Consider the following 13,278-nt stretch of genomic DNA (forward strand, 5'->3'; position numbering starts at 1 on the left):
TGGTATCTTTCCTAGACAACAAATTATAAGTTCAAAAATTCCACAGTCCTCCTCTGTTTTCTCTGTTGACCAGTCTCAGCAGCTATCATGCATGCACTCAAACACACACACACACACACACACACACACACACACACACACACACAGTGATATATATGATTATTATATGGTTTAATATTTAACATAATGGTACATTTATTTGTTAATTTCATATATACATATAATAAAATATGTTCATATTCACTTCCCATTTCTCCCCTGCAACTCCCTCTCAATATTACCCTCTCAATTTATTTCTTCTTTTTTGGTTTGTTTTGATAACCCGCTAAGTTCTTTTTGTGCTGCTCATATGTATATTGGGGTAGGGTATGGCCATTTGTAGGATTCCCATGCTCTTGTAGGTGACCCTACTCCAATAACTCTACAGTAGTTATCAAATATCAATACCTCCTTCATTCAGGATTGGAGCATGAGAGCATTTGTCCAACTATGTAGGCATATTAGATGGCTTATGTAGGTAACCAGAATTGCCATGATTTTATGATTACAAACAGCTACAGCATATCCAGAAGATATTACATCCTCTATCTCTTCCACTGTGAAATCATTTCCTTTCTCTCTTATCAGGATTTATACTGTCATGAATGTTACTATAATTAATTTTGATTTCCTGCAAGGTGCTAACAATTCAAAAAGAAATATAGTACTAAATTATTAACTTGTTTTTACTCTATATTGTCATGTTAGAAGGCTGCGTTTTAAGGTGCCTTTATAAAAAGCCAGGAAAATACCTTATTATCACTAACAAATGCTGTGTATTTAAGAAATTGAATATGCAATAATTTTTTAGACTTCTAACTGGTAATAAAAGAGATGATAAAAGGCCCAGAGCTTAATTCACTTTTTTGCTCTTTCTATATGTTTTACAGAAAAGGCAATATAACTCTGAAATTCATAGGAACATTAGTAAATCAATTAACCTACAATGGTGACTTCCAGCTCATATTTAGGAGAGAATCAGTAACAGTACAATTAAAATGCATTCATAATTGTTCTTTGTTCTAAGTATTGAAGGGAGAATAATAATAAAACTGCTTCCAACTCTGTTTTTAACATTAATCATCTTGTTGTGAGAAGATGAAAATTGGTCATGCTATGGATTGTGGAATATATTCTAAAGCATTTCCCATTAAGTGAAAATTTTATTTTCATGTAACCTTTATTTTAATTGTTAAAAGTGCAATTACCTTCACAGATCTATACAATGTTTAGCAACAAATTGAAATATATCCATGGCTCTACATCTGATACTCCACTTCTGACTGGTTCCCATATGTACATACATATATGCTAGGTATAATCAGTTTTCACTATAGTAAACAGTTACTGCAGCTGTCCCTAAGGACATTGAATGTCTGAGAATAGTTCCGTAAAAATAAATAACCAAGCAGTCACATACACACCTAAGGCATAATGAATCTCACTCTGCTATACTTAGAAAATGGTGCTCTACAAAGAAGTAGTGAATGTATAATCTTGGCTTCTGAGAATCTGGAATTTTCTATGTCAGAGAATTTTTAAATTACTAGAAGAAAAATTTTATTTGGTATTATTTCCAAAATCATACTTTACCTCCTAAAAAACTAAGTCCATGATAATTCTTTAGAAATAGGATAATTTCAAATGCTAACAACATAAAGAAGAGGGAAAAAAACACTCGGTTAATGAGTTTTATAAATCAAAAACATGATAATGAGTTGTTTTTGGATTTTCATTGCATTAGTTCATTTGTACTGCAATAATAATACCATAAACTAAGTGGCTAAGCAAATACAGCAGTTTGTATCCACATACTTGCACAAGATGGAGAATCAACTGACAGCATCAGGTTTAGTTTCTGTTAGAGCTGATTTAGGTGATCAGTTGACCATCTCCTTTTTAACTTCAAATGGTTTCTCAGTTAGAGTTTCTGTTCCTCTGTGGGCATTAATTCCAAATGTGGTGTAAAGGGTTTATTCCATCTTATAATTCCAGATAACAGCCCATCACTGAGGGAATTCAGGACAGGAACTTAAGAAGAAGAGGATCCAGGAGACAAGAACTGAAGCAAAGAACTTTAAAGAACATAGCTTACTGGCCTCTTCCCTCTGGCTTTCTCAGTTTGCTTTCTAATACTACCCAGAACCACTTGATCAGGGGTGACAGATTCCAAAATGTGATAGGCCCTCCCACATCAAATGTCATTCAAAAAATTTTATCACAGTCAGTCTGGTGAGGACATTTTCTCAATTTGAGTTTTGTATTCCAAAATGAGTCCATCATGTATCAATTTGACACAAAAGTATGCATTACTAGAGGCTAGAGAGGGAAAGGACTTTTCTAGGGTTTCCTATAAAGACAGTAACCTATTGCACGGAAGTTCCACATCTAATACTCTAATTAACCAGAATATTACCAAAGATTCTTCATTTAAATAGAATCAGAATAGGAATTTTATAAAGACACAAATATTCAATTTACAGTAGCCATTTTGTTTATGTATCAGAAACAAAACAAGAAGCAATGTTTGGGAGCTCAGTGCTGGGGATAAAACTACTACCTGTGTGAAAAAAAAATTCACCTCACATCTTTGAAATAAAATTTAATGATTATTAACAGCATTTATTTTGCTCTAGAAAAGAAAATTGTAACATATCTCTTTCAAATGTGGGAGTGGGCTAGGTTGGGGATTGGGGGTGAGGGGAGGAGAGAACATTGTGTTGTACTTTAATAATGTTAAGTAACTTACATAATACATATTTTAACATGCTACCATAAAATTAATCTTTGAGGGGATGTCAAATTCATGCTCAAGGGAAGAAAACATAGTAACTTTTTGGTCTTTCCATTGATTAACACTTTTCAATGTCATATATTAAAGTTTTATTTCAATTTCGTCTTGATATAATTTTGCATTGGATTATTTTGTAAATTTTATTGTAATGGTTATCTAATAATAAGAACAACCAATGTGTCAATGTCATTCATTACTACTCCAGTGGTTTTTCCTTTTCCATAACAGAATTTTGTTGACATTTGTTTGTATTTGGTGCATTTTAAGCATAATTACTCAATGCTCATTAGGCATTTTGAAAATACAGCTAATCAAAATTTTATACCAGACAAACTTACTTCTAATTAAACTGATGCAACTGGTGCAATATAGAACATCATGATCTTGCAATCTGAATAGTCAGAACGATTGTGTTTAGGAGATTTTGAATGTCATTGTTTGTGATGCTCCAAATTATTTGAAAGGCTTCAGATGAAAGAAAAATTACCATTGGAATGCTCATGTTCCCATTGCTATTTGTAGAAGAAAAACAAACCCTCCTTTTTCTGTTGAAGCCTATTTAATACTTTGAATTAGAGAGCTATTTTCCAGTCTTATAGCAATTGAAATGTCAGGAAATATGAACTTTTGAAACTCTAATTTAAGTTTATATTTCAGGGTGGAAATTTGGTTAAACACTATTTGTGTAACTTCCTTAATCTTCCAGAGCCATTCTGCAATGAAGTCAGGAAAAATGTCAGAAACAAGCATGTTTGATGAGAGATGTCATTCTGTAAATATGTTTCTCTTATTGGTTAATGAATAAGCACTGTTGGCCAATAGCAAAGCAAGATAGGTGGGACTAGGAGACTAGGAGGAGAGAGGAAGTAGGGGGGACAAGATTCAAGATGGTGGACTTACAGAGAGAACGACAGCCCCTCTCCCTGGTTAGATCAGACCACATGGAACTACTTAGAGTAATAGAAATGGGTTAATATTTAAGGCAGAGCTAGCTGATAAGAAACTAGTAACTGGCCAGCAGAATTATATCAGGTACAGGGTCTCTGTGTGTTATTTGGGACTGGTGCGGTAGTGGGACCAGATCAGAGGTGAAAAATCTACTCATAACACATGTGGGTGTTTATTGTTGGTCCCAAACCTAGTGAAAATTACAAATCAAATGATGAAAGACTTTCTATAAAATATCAAATTTGGTTTTGAGATGAAGTCTTACATTTGGCCTAGGATAGCCACAAATTAGTAGTTCACTTGTTTCATATCTTTGCATGCTGTGCCAATAGGTGCAGAATGTCACCAGAAGTGCTGCCAAAAATGGATAAGGACTCAGTATTAATCTGTTCAATCACTACAGAGATCCACAGATCGATCGTGCCCCTCCCTCCCCCAGACTCTAATGCTACCAATTTATTTCAACTTAAAACAAAAAGAGAACCCATATCTTTGTGCCATGTCATCAATCTTGGCAACTGTATAACGTGAAGATAAGTCATTTTCCTTCAGATAAGAACACTAAAATGAATTAACTATTCATCCTAAAGACAGTGTACTTCAGCTATGAAATATATCTAGTATAAATCCAAATTAACCATACACAACTAAGTAGGAAAATGAGGAATTCTGTATGAGGTTACATGTTATAAGTTTATAACATTTAGCTTCTGAAAGTAAGTGCAATAGCAATAGCATCTGTTATAAATACACTGTGTTATGAAATATTTTCCAAAACTTGACACTATTTAATTTTCAGCCAAATTGAGGAGATTTGCTAGATGGAATGATTTAAAGTAAACAGATAATGGGATTGTATAGAGTTTTCCATTATTCATAATAAAGCAAAATGTCTCAATAATCACACATAGCATCTTTTGCTCATTTCAGTATGTTTTATTTCATTAAGAACCAACTTTAATGGCCAGTAATGGTCATAAATTTCACCAGCAGACCAACAGGAGTATTTGAAACTGAGTTCTGAACTTTATATTACATTGTTTTTAGTGTCTTTACTCTATTGAAACTCATTGGAAAAATTCATACACTTAGAGTTTTTCCTTTACTAATATTCAACTTAATAATACAGATGCTATATATTTTAAACTTCTATCTTGATTTCCCATGTACTCCACCAATTTTGTAGATCTAGTAAAATTCAATGACTATTTATCATTCTTTATTCTCTTATTTTTTTCTCATGTCCCAGAGCTAACATTCTTTAAACTTTCATGCCTATATTTCTCAAAATTTTCCATATTGAATGATCATCATCCAGATATCCTCTTAAAATGTAGGTGTTGATGTCATAGACATGAGGAAGCAGCCATAGACATGTTGACACCATAGATATGTAGAGTCTGTGACTCTCACAAGCCCTCAGGTGAAGATACTGGCATTGACACATAAGAAACAGAGGGAAACCATTTTTTTTTTTTTACCCTCACTCTGCTTCTTCCTATTGACATCTCCTCCCTTCATTGTTGGCATCAGCTTATATATATCATTCCTCATTACCAGGATTTTAATCATGCACTGAGACAAAGCCTAGAATATTTTAGTGCAATTTAAGATATTTTATCATACCCATGTAATTATGAACATTTTTTCATCATTTTCATGGTTAATCTCTATTTATTCTTCAACAAACTTTGACTAAGTTCCTCTGAGAAATATTTCTAATGGAAAAAAAGTGGAGAGTGTTCAAAACATCATAACAAAAGAAAAAAAAACAAACAAATGTATTTGCTTAATCCAAAAAATTGAGAAAGTACATTCACTGTTAACTTTTTTCCTATTTAAATTTATTGATTAAAAACAATATGAATCATATAAGTGAGTCTGGTGACTATCCTTGATTATCAACTTGACCACACCTAAAATCAACTAAAGCCCAAGAGCCTAGTAGATGAGTGAGGAATTTTTTTTTTTTTAATGAAATCATTTGAAGTGGGAAGACCCACTGCTGTGAAATAACCTTTTCAATGCTGTGAATATGTCCTTTCATATTAGTTATTAAAATAGGTGATATGGTCTGTGGCAAGGCAGGAGAGAACAGGTGGTACATCCAAGCAGAGCTACAAAAGAAGAAGGGTGGAGTATTGCAGTTGCAAACTGCTGGAGCAAGAAGATGTAGTAGACTAAATAAAAGCCATGAGCCATGTGTCAATTCATAGATGAATTGAAATGGGTTAATTTAAATGTTGGAGCTAGTTAGCAATAAGCTTGAGCAATAGGCCAAATACTGTAATTAATATTAAGCCTCAGAGTAGTTATTTTAAAAGCTGTATAGGACCAGGAAGTACAGAAAATCCTGTTTGCAACTTACTTTTAATCTGGATCTTGTTTTTTTTTTTTTTTTTTTTTTTTTTTTTTTTTTGCCAATTCAACTTATTTTATATTCTGTTCCATTTTAGCAAAATTCTCTAACAAGTAATTCCATTTATTAAAGCCATGATGTTCTAAAATAAGACATTCACTTTTTTAACAAATGGTAGTCAAAACGGCTATCCTAATATTTTCAGAGTTAGTTGTGAAGTACAGCAGTATTTCCTACAAGATATGCTATAGACACTGACTAAATAATTCAAGAAAATTATGCAGAAGCTATTTTGAATTGTCTTACTTATTCAGAGTGCATGCTCGACAATTGGAGATTCTAAGGAATGCTGTCATTCAAAAATCTACCTAAATCTATTTGCCACAATGGTTCTTTTTTTTTTTTATTTAATTCTATATAACAAAGTCCAATTAAATGAAAACAAACATTTATACACAATATTTGGGAATTTGGGCGTCGTTCTTTCCAAACTACTTCCTGCTGGTAAGGGGCGCTGTCTTGGGGTATTTGAAGAAGATTCAGATATCCTAGCTGTAGTCTGTAGGGCTGTTTTGTCCAGCTGTTTGGAATGTAGGATCAGCTTGTACTCTCTTTCAGGCGGTCTGGCGTGATCAAACCACATTAGTCTGGAAGGAATCCACATCTTTTCATTTTCTGTGGAAACAAAAATAGAAATCCTTTTCCCCAGTAACTTGTTCTTCAACTTAAATTTTGGAGTCAAAGCGTATTTTTTTTTAATTTTTTATTTTACATGTCGATCCCAGTTCCCTCTCCCTCCCTCCCTCCCCTCCAGCCCTCCCTCCCTCCTTCCCTCCCTTTTGCCCTCTCTGCCCTCTCACATGCACTCTAAACACCCTCCCCTCCCAACCCCCCACCACAATACCATTTGTAGGGGAATGCCATCCAGTTGGGGTCATGTAGATCTGACAGGTCCTGTGAAGTAGGGACTACGGCTTCTCTCCTATCTCTAGAATAAGGAAGTTATCCCTCCATGGGGCATATGTTTGCAAAGTCCTTTTGTGCACCAGGGATACATCCTGGCTCCACTGTCTGAGGGCTGTTAGACTGCTCAGACCTTCTGGCAGAGACCCATATTCAGGGGGGTCTGAGTCAGTCCCCTGTTGGCTTCCCAGCTATCAGTCTAGTAGGCCTTAGCTCCTCCTTGTTCAGGTAAGCTGTCTCTATGTACTTCTAACGCATGGTCTTGTCCTCTCCATCTGCTTCTGGGTTCTAGTTCGACTCAGTGTTTATGTATGGGTGTTTGCTCCTATTTTCAACAGGCATTAGTTGAGGACTCCATGGAGAAGTTAGTTGTTGATCTCACTCTCTGGGAAGGGCATTTATGATAGCCTTTCCACGGGAGCTGAGATTGTTAGTTGGGAGCAGTCTTGTAGTTCCCTCGACCTTTCTTTGTGTTCAACTTTATCTTCCAACCAATATTGGCTCCCTCTTTTATGTTCTCTCTCTCTCTCTCTCTCTCTCTCTCTCTCTCTCTCTCTCTCTCTCTCTCTCTCCTATTTTCCATTCCTAACCAGGCTCAATCCTCCTGGTCGCACATGCCTTCTTCTCCTCCCCCTCATTTTCTCCTACTTCCCTCTCCATTAGCTGTCCTCCCCCACTTTACCTGAGGTCTGGGGGACTTGTCCCTTCCCAGTTCTGTGAGGGACTTTATATGATTCTCTTAGAATACAACTTGTATCCTAGTTCCTCTGGTGATGTGAATTATAGGCTGGTGATCATTTGATCTAGTTCTAAAATCCATATATGAGTGAGTACATACTGTGTTTCTCTTTTTGTGACTGGGTTACCTCATTCAGGATGGTTTCTTCAAGTGCCATCCACTTTCCTGCGAATTTCAAGATACCAATGTTTTTTTCTGCAGAGTAGTATTCCATTGTAGAGATGTGTCACATCTTCATTAACCATTCTTCAATTGAGGGGCATCTAGGTTGCTTCCAGGTTCTTGCTATTACAAATAGTGCTGCTATGAACATAGTTGAACAGATGTCTTTGTTGCATTGATGTGAATCCTTTGGGTATATGCCTAAGAGGGGGATTGCCGGGTCCTGTGGTAAACTAATTCCCATTTTCCTGAGGAACCGCCATATTGATCTCCAAAATGGCTCTATGAGTTTGCACTCCCACCAGCAGTGGAGGAGTGTTCCACTTTCTTCACATCCTCTCCAACATAAGTCATCACTGGTGTTTCTAATTTTAGCCATTCTGGCAGGGGTAAGATGGTATCTCAAAGTTGTTTTGATTTGCATTTCCCTGATAGCTAAGGATGTGGAGCATTTTCTTAAGTGTCTTTCAGCCTTTTTGATTTCCTCAATTGAGAATTCTCTCTTCAGTTCTGTACCCCATTTTTTAATAGGGTTATTTGGTGTTTTGTTGACTAGTTTCTTGAGTTCTTTGTATATTTTGGAGATCAGCCCTTTGTCAGATATAGGATTAGTGAAAATCTTTTCCCAGTCAGTGGGTTGCCTTTGGTCTTGTCGACTGTGTCCTTTGCCTTACAGAAGCTTCTAAGTTTGAAGAGGTCCCATTTATTAATTGTATCTTTCAGTGTCTGTGCCCCTGGAGTTATGTTCAAGAAGCAGTCTCCTATACCAATTTGTTTAAGGGTACCTCCTACTTTCTCTTCTAAGAGGTTCAATGTGGCTGGATTGATGTTCAGGTCTTTGATCCATTTGGACTTTAGTTTTGTGCATGGCGACAGACATGGGTCTATCTGCAGTCTTCTACACACCCTCATCCAATTGTGCCAGCACCATTTGTTGAAGATACCTTCTTTGCCCCATTGTATAATTTTAGCTGTTTTGTCGAAAATCAGGTGTTCATAGGTGCGTGGATTAATATCAGGATTTTCAATTCGATTCCATTGGTCTACCTGTCTACTTTTATGCCAATACCAGGCTGTTTTCAGAACTATAGCTCTGTAGTAGAGCTTAAAGTCAGGAATGGTGATGCCTCCTGAAGTTCTTTTATTGTATAGGGTTGTTTTGGCTATCCTGGGTCATTGTTTTTCCATATAAAGTTGATTATTATCCTTTCAAGGTCGGTGAAGAATTGTGGTGGGATTTTAATGGGGATTGCATTGAATCTGTAGATTGCTTTTGGCAAGATTGCCATTTTTACTATGTTTATCCTACCTATCCAAGAGCATGGGAGATCTTTCCACTTTCTGGTATCTTCTTTAATTTCTTTCTTTAGAGCCACAAAGTTCTTATTATATAGATCTTTTACTTATTTGGTAAGCGTTACACCAAGATACTTTATGTTGCTTGTGGCTATTGTAAAGGGTGATGTTTCTCTGATTTCTTTCTCTGCCTTTTTGTCGTCTGAAAAAAATAGGGCTACTGACTTTTTTGAGTTTATTGTGTATCCTGCTAGTTTGCTGAAGGAGTTTATCAGCTGTAGGAGTTCCCTGGTAGAGTTTATTGGGTCACTTATGTAAACTATCATATCATCTGCAAATAGAGACAGTTTGACTTCTTCTTTTCCAATTTGGATGCCCTTGATCTCCTTTTGTTGTCTTATAGCATTAGCTAGAACTTCTAGTACGATATTGAAGAGATATGGAGAGGGAGGACAGCCTTGTCTTGTTCCTGATTTTAGAGGAATTGGCTTAAGTTTCTCTGCATTCAGTTTGATGTTGGCAGTTGGTTTGCATTATATTGCTCTTATTATGTTTAGGTATGTTCCTGTTATCCCTGACCTCTCTAATACCTTTATCATGAAAGGGTGTTGAATTTTATCAAAGGCTTTTTCCGCATCTAGGGAGATAATCATATGGTTTTTCTTTTTCAGTTTGTTTATATGGTGGATCACGTTGATAGATTTCCATATGTTAAACCATCCCTGCAATCCAGGTATGAAACCTACTTGATCATGGTGGATGATTTCTCTGATGTATTTTTGAATTCGGTTTGCCATTATTTTATTGAGTATTTTTGCATCGATGTTCATCAGGGATATTGGTCTGTAGTTTTCTTTCTTAGTTGTGTCTTTGTGAGGTTTGGGTACCAAAGTTATTGTGGCCTCATAAAAAGAGTTTGGCAATAAACCTTCTGTTTCTATCTTGTGGAACAGTTTGAGGAGTAGTGGTATTAGTTCTTCCTTGAATGTCTGGTAGAATTCTGCACTGAATCCATCTGGCCCTGGACTTTTTTTTCGTTGGAAGGCTTTCGATGACTGCTTCTATTTCATTGCGGGTTATAGGTCTATTTAAATTGTTTGTCTGTTCTTGATTTAATTTTGGTAAGTGATAGATATCCAGAAACTTGTCCATTTCCTTTGCATTTTCAATTTTTGTGGAATACAGATTTTCAAAGTATGACCTGAAAATTGACTGGATTTCCTCTGTGTCTGTTGTTATGTTCTCCATTTCGTTTCTGATTTTGTTAATTTTCATGTTCTGTTCTGCTTTTTCGTTATTTTGGATAAAGGTTTGTCTATCTTGTTGATTTTCTCAAAAAACCAACTCTTTGTTGCATTGATTTTTTGTATTGTTTTCCTGGTTTCTATTTTGTTGATTTCAGCCCTCAAGTTGAATATTTCCTGGCGTCTGCTCCTGCGGGGTAAATTCGCTTCTCTCTGTTCTAAGGTTTTCAGTTGGGCTGTTAATTCTTTTATGTGACTATCCTCTGTTTTCTTCATATGGGCAATTAGTGCAATGAACTTCCCTCTTAGCACTGCTTTCAAGGTGTCCCATAAGTTCAGGTATGTTGTATCCTCATTCTCATTGAAAATTAGAAAGCCTTTAAATTCTTTATTTCTTCTTTGACCCAGGAGTGGTGCAATTGCACATTGTTAAGTTTCCATGAGTTTGCAGGTTTTCTGCTATTTGTGTTGTTGTTGAATTCCAATTTTAAAGCATGGTGGTCCGATAAGATACAGGGGACTATTCCTATTCTCTTGTATCTGTTGAGGTTTGTTATGTCTCCTAGTATGTGGTCGATTTTAGAGAAGGTTCCATGTGGAGCAGAGAAGAAGGTATATTCTTTTGTCTTTAGATTGAATGTTCTATAGATGTCTATTAGCCCCAGTTGAGACATAACTTCTGTTAATTCTTTTGTTTCTTTGTTGAGTTTCTGATTTGTGGTCCTGTCTAGTGTTGAGAGTGGTGTATTGTAGTCTCCCACTATAAGTGTGTGAGGTTTTATATGAGCTTTGAGTTTTAATAGTGTTTCTTTTACAAATGTGGGTGACTTTGTATTAGGGGCATAGATGTTCAGAATTGAGACTTTGCGTTGATGGATTTCTCCTGAGATGAATATGAAATGACCATCTTCATCTCTTTTGACTAGTTTTTGTTTGAAGTTTAACTTGTTAGATATTAGGATAGCTACGCCTGCTTGCTTCTTATTTCCATTTGATTGGAAAATCTTTTCCCAACCATTTACCCTGAGGTAATGTCTATCTTTGGAGCTAAGATGTGTTTCTTGTATGCAGCAGAAGGATGGATTCTGTCTTCGTATCCATTCTGTTAGCCTGTGTCTTTTTATAGGTGAGTTAAGACCATTAATGTTGAGGGTGAATAAGGACCATTGATTGTTGATGCTTGTTTGATTTAGGTTTGTTGTTGGCAGTGGTATTGTGAATATATTAGTTCTGCTTTAACCTTGGTATCTGGTGTAGTTGGGTTATCTGTTACCTACATTTTTGTGGGCATAGTTACCTTCCTTGGGTTAGAGTTTTCTTTCTAATACTTTCTGTAGGGCTGGATTTGTAGTTACATATTGGGAAAATCTGGTTTTGTCATTGAATATCTTGTTCTCTCCATCTATATTGACTGAGAGTTTTGCTGGATATAGTAGCCTAGGCTGGCATCTGTGTTCTCTTAATACTTTTAGAACATCTATCCAGGACCTTCTGGCCTTGAGGGTTTCCATGGAGAAGTCAGGTGTAATTTTGATAGGTCTGCCTTTATATGTTACCTGTCCTTTTTCCTTCGCTGCTCTTAATATTCTTTCTTTATTCTGTATGCTAGGTGTTTTGATTATTATATGTCGAGGGGTCTTTTTTCTTTGGTCCAGCCTATTTGGGGTTCGGTATGCTTCTTGTACTTTCATGGGCATGTCCTTCTTCAGATTTGGAAAGTTTTCCTCAATGATTTTGTTGAATATGTTTTCAGCACCTTTGAGCTGGGCTTCCTCACCTTCCTCTATGCCTATTATTCTTAGGTTTGGCCTTTTCATGGTATCCCATATTTCCTGGATGTTTTGTGTTAAGGATTTGTTGGATTTATGGTTTTCTTTGGTCGATGAATCTATTTCTTTAGTTTATCTTCTGCGCCTGAGATTCTCTCTTCCATCTCTTGAATTCTATTGTTTATGCTTGTGTCCGTACTTGCCGATTTTTTGCCCAGCTTTTCAATTTCCAGCTTTCCTTCCATTTGTGTTGCCTTTATTTTCTCAATTTCAGTTTTCAAGTCTTGAACCGTTTCCTTCACCTGGTTAATTGTTTTTTCTTGGCTTTCTGTACTTTTCTTAAGGAATTTGTTCATTTCTTCCACTTTTTTGTTTTTTTTTTCCTCCATTTCTTTAAGGGATTTTCTCATATCTTCTTTGAGGGCCTCTATCATTTTTATGATGGTGATTTTTAAGTCGTACCCTTCTGCTTCCTCTGCTTTGTTGTTGTGTTCCATTCTAGGTGGTGTAGATTCCCTAGATTCTGATGGTGTCATGTTTGTCTTTCTGTTGTTAGGTGTTCTCTTGTATTGCCTTCTTCCCATAGTTTCTTCCAGTAGGTGTTGGTGGTGTCTCTTCCCTCTCTCTATGGTCTTTCCCCGATGGGAGTGGTCCTCTGGCCAATAGCTCTGTCCAATAGCTCTGGCCAATGACTGGCAGAAGAGGACGAGGGCTGAGCTTGAACTTGAGAAGGTTTTGCAGGGTAGTGGGATCTCACTGGAAACTGGTGCTCTCCAGCTGAGACCTCGTTCTTTGGCAGGGGCCCGGATTTGGGGGTAAAGGATCTTGTCTGCAGGAACTCCGAGTGGACCCGCAGAGATAGGCGGATCTCTGGGAGGGGCCTGGGACTCCAGCAGAGGACTGGAGTTTGGGTCAGAGACCAAGCTGGTGGAAATTACAGGTGGTCCTGCGTGGATAGTCAGGTC

The sequence above is a fragment of the Phodopus roborovskii genome, unplaced genomic scaffold (assembly GCF_943737965.1).
Source record: "Phodopus roborovskii unplaced genomic scaffold, PHOROB, whole genome shotgun sequence".
Taxonomy (NCBI): Eukaryota; Metazoa; Chordata; class Mammalia; order Rodentia; family Cricetidae; genus Phodopus; species Phodopus roborovskii.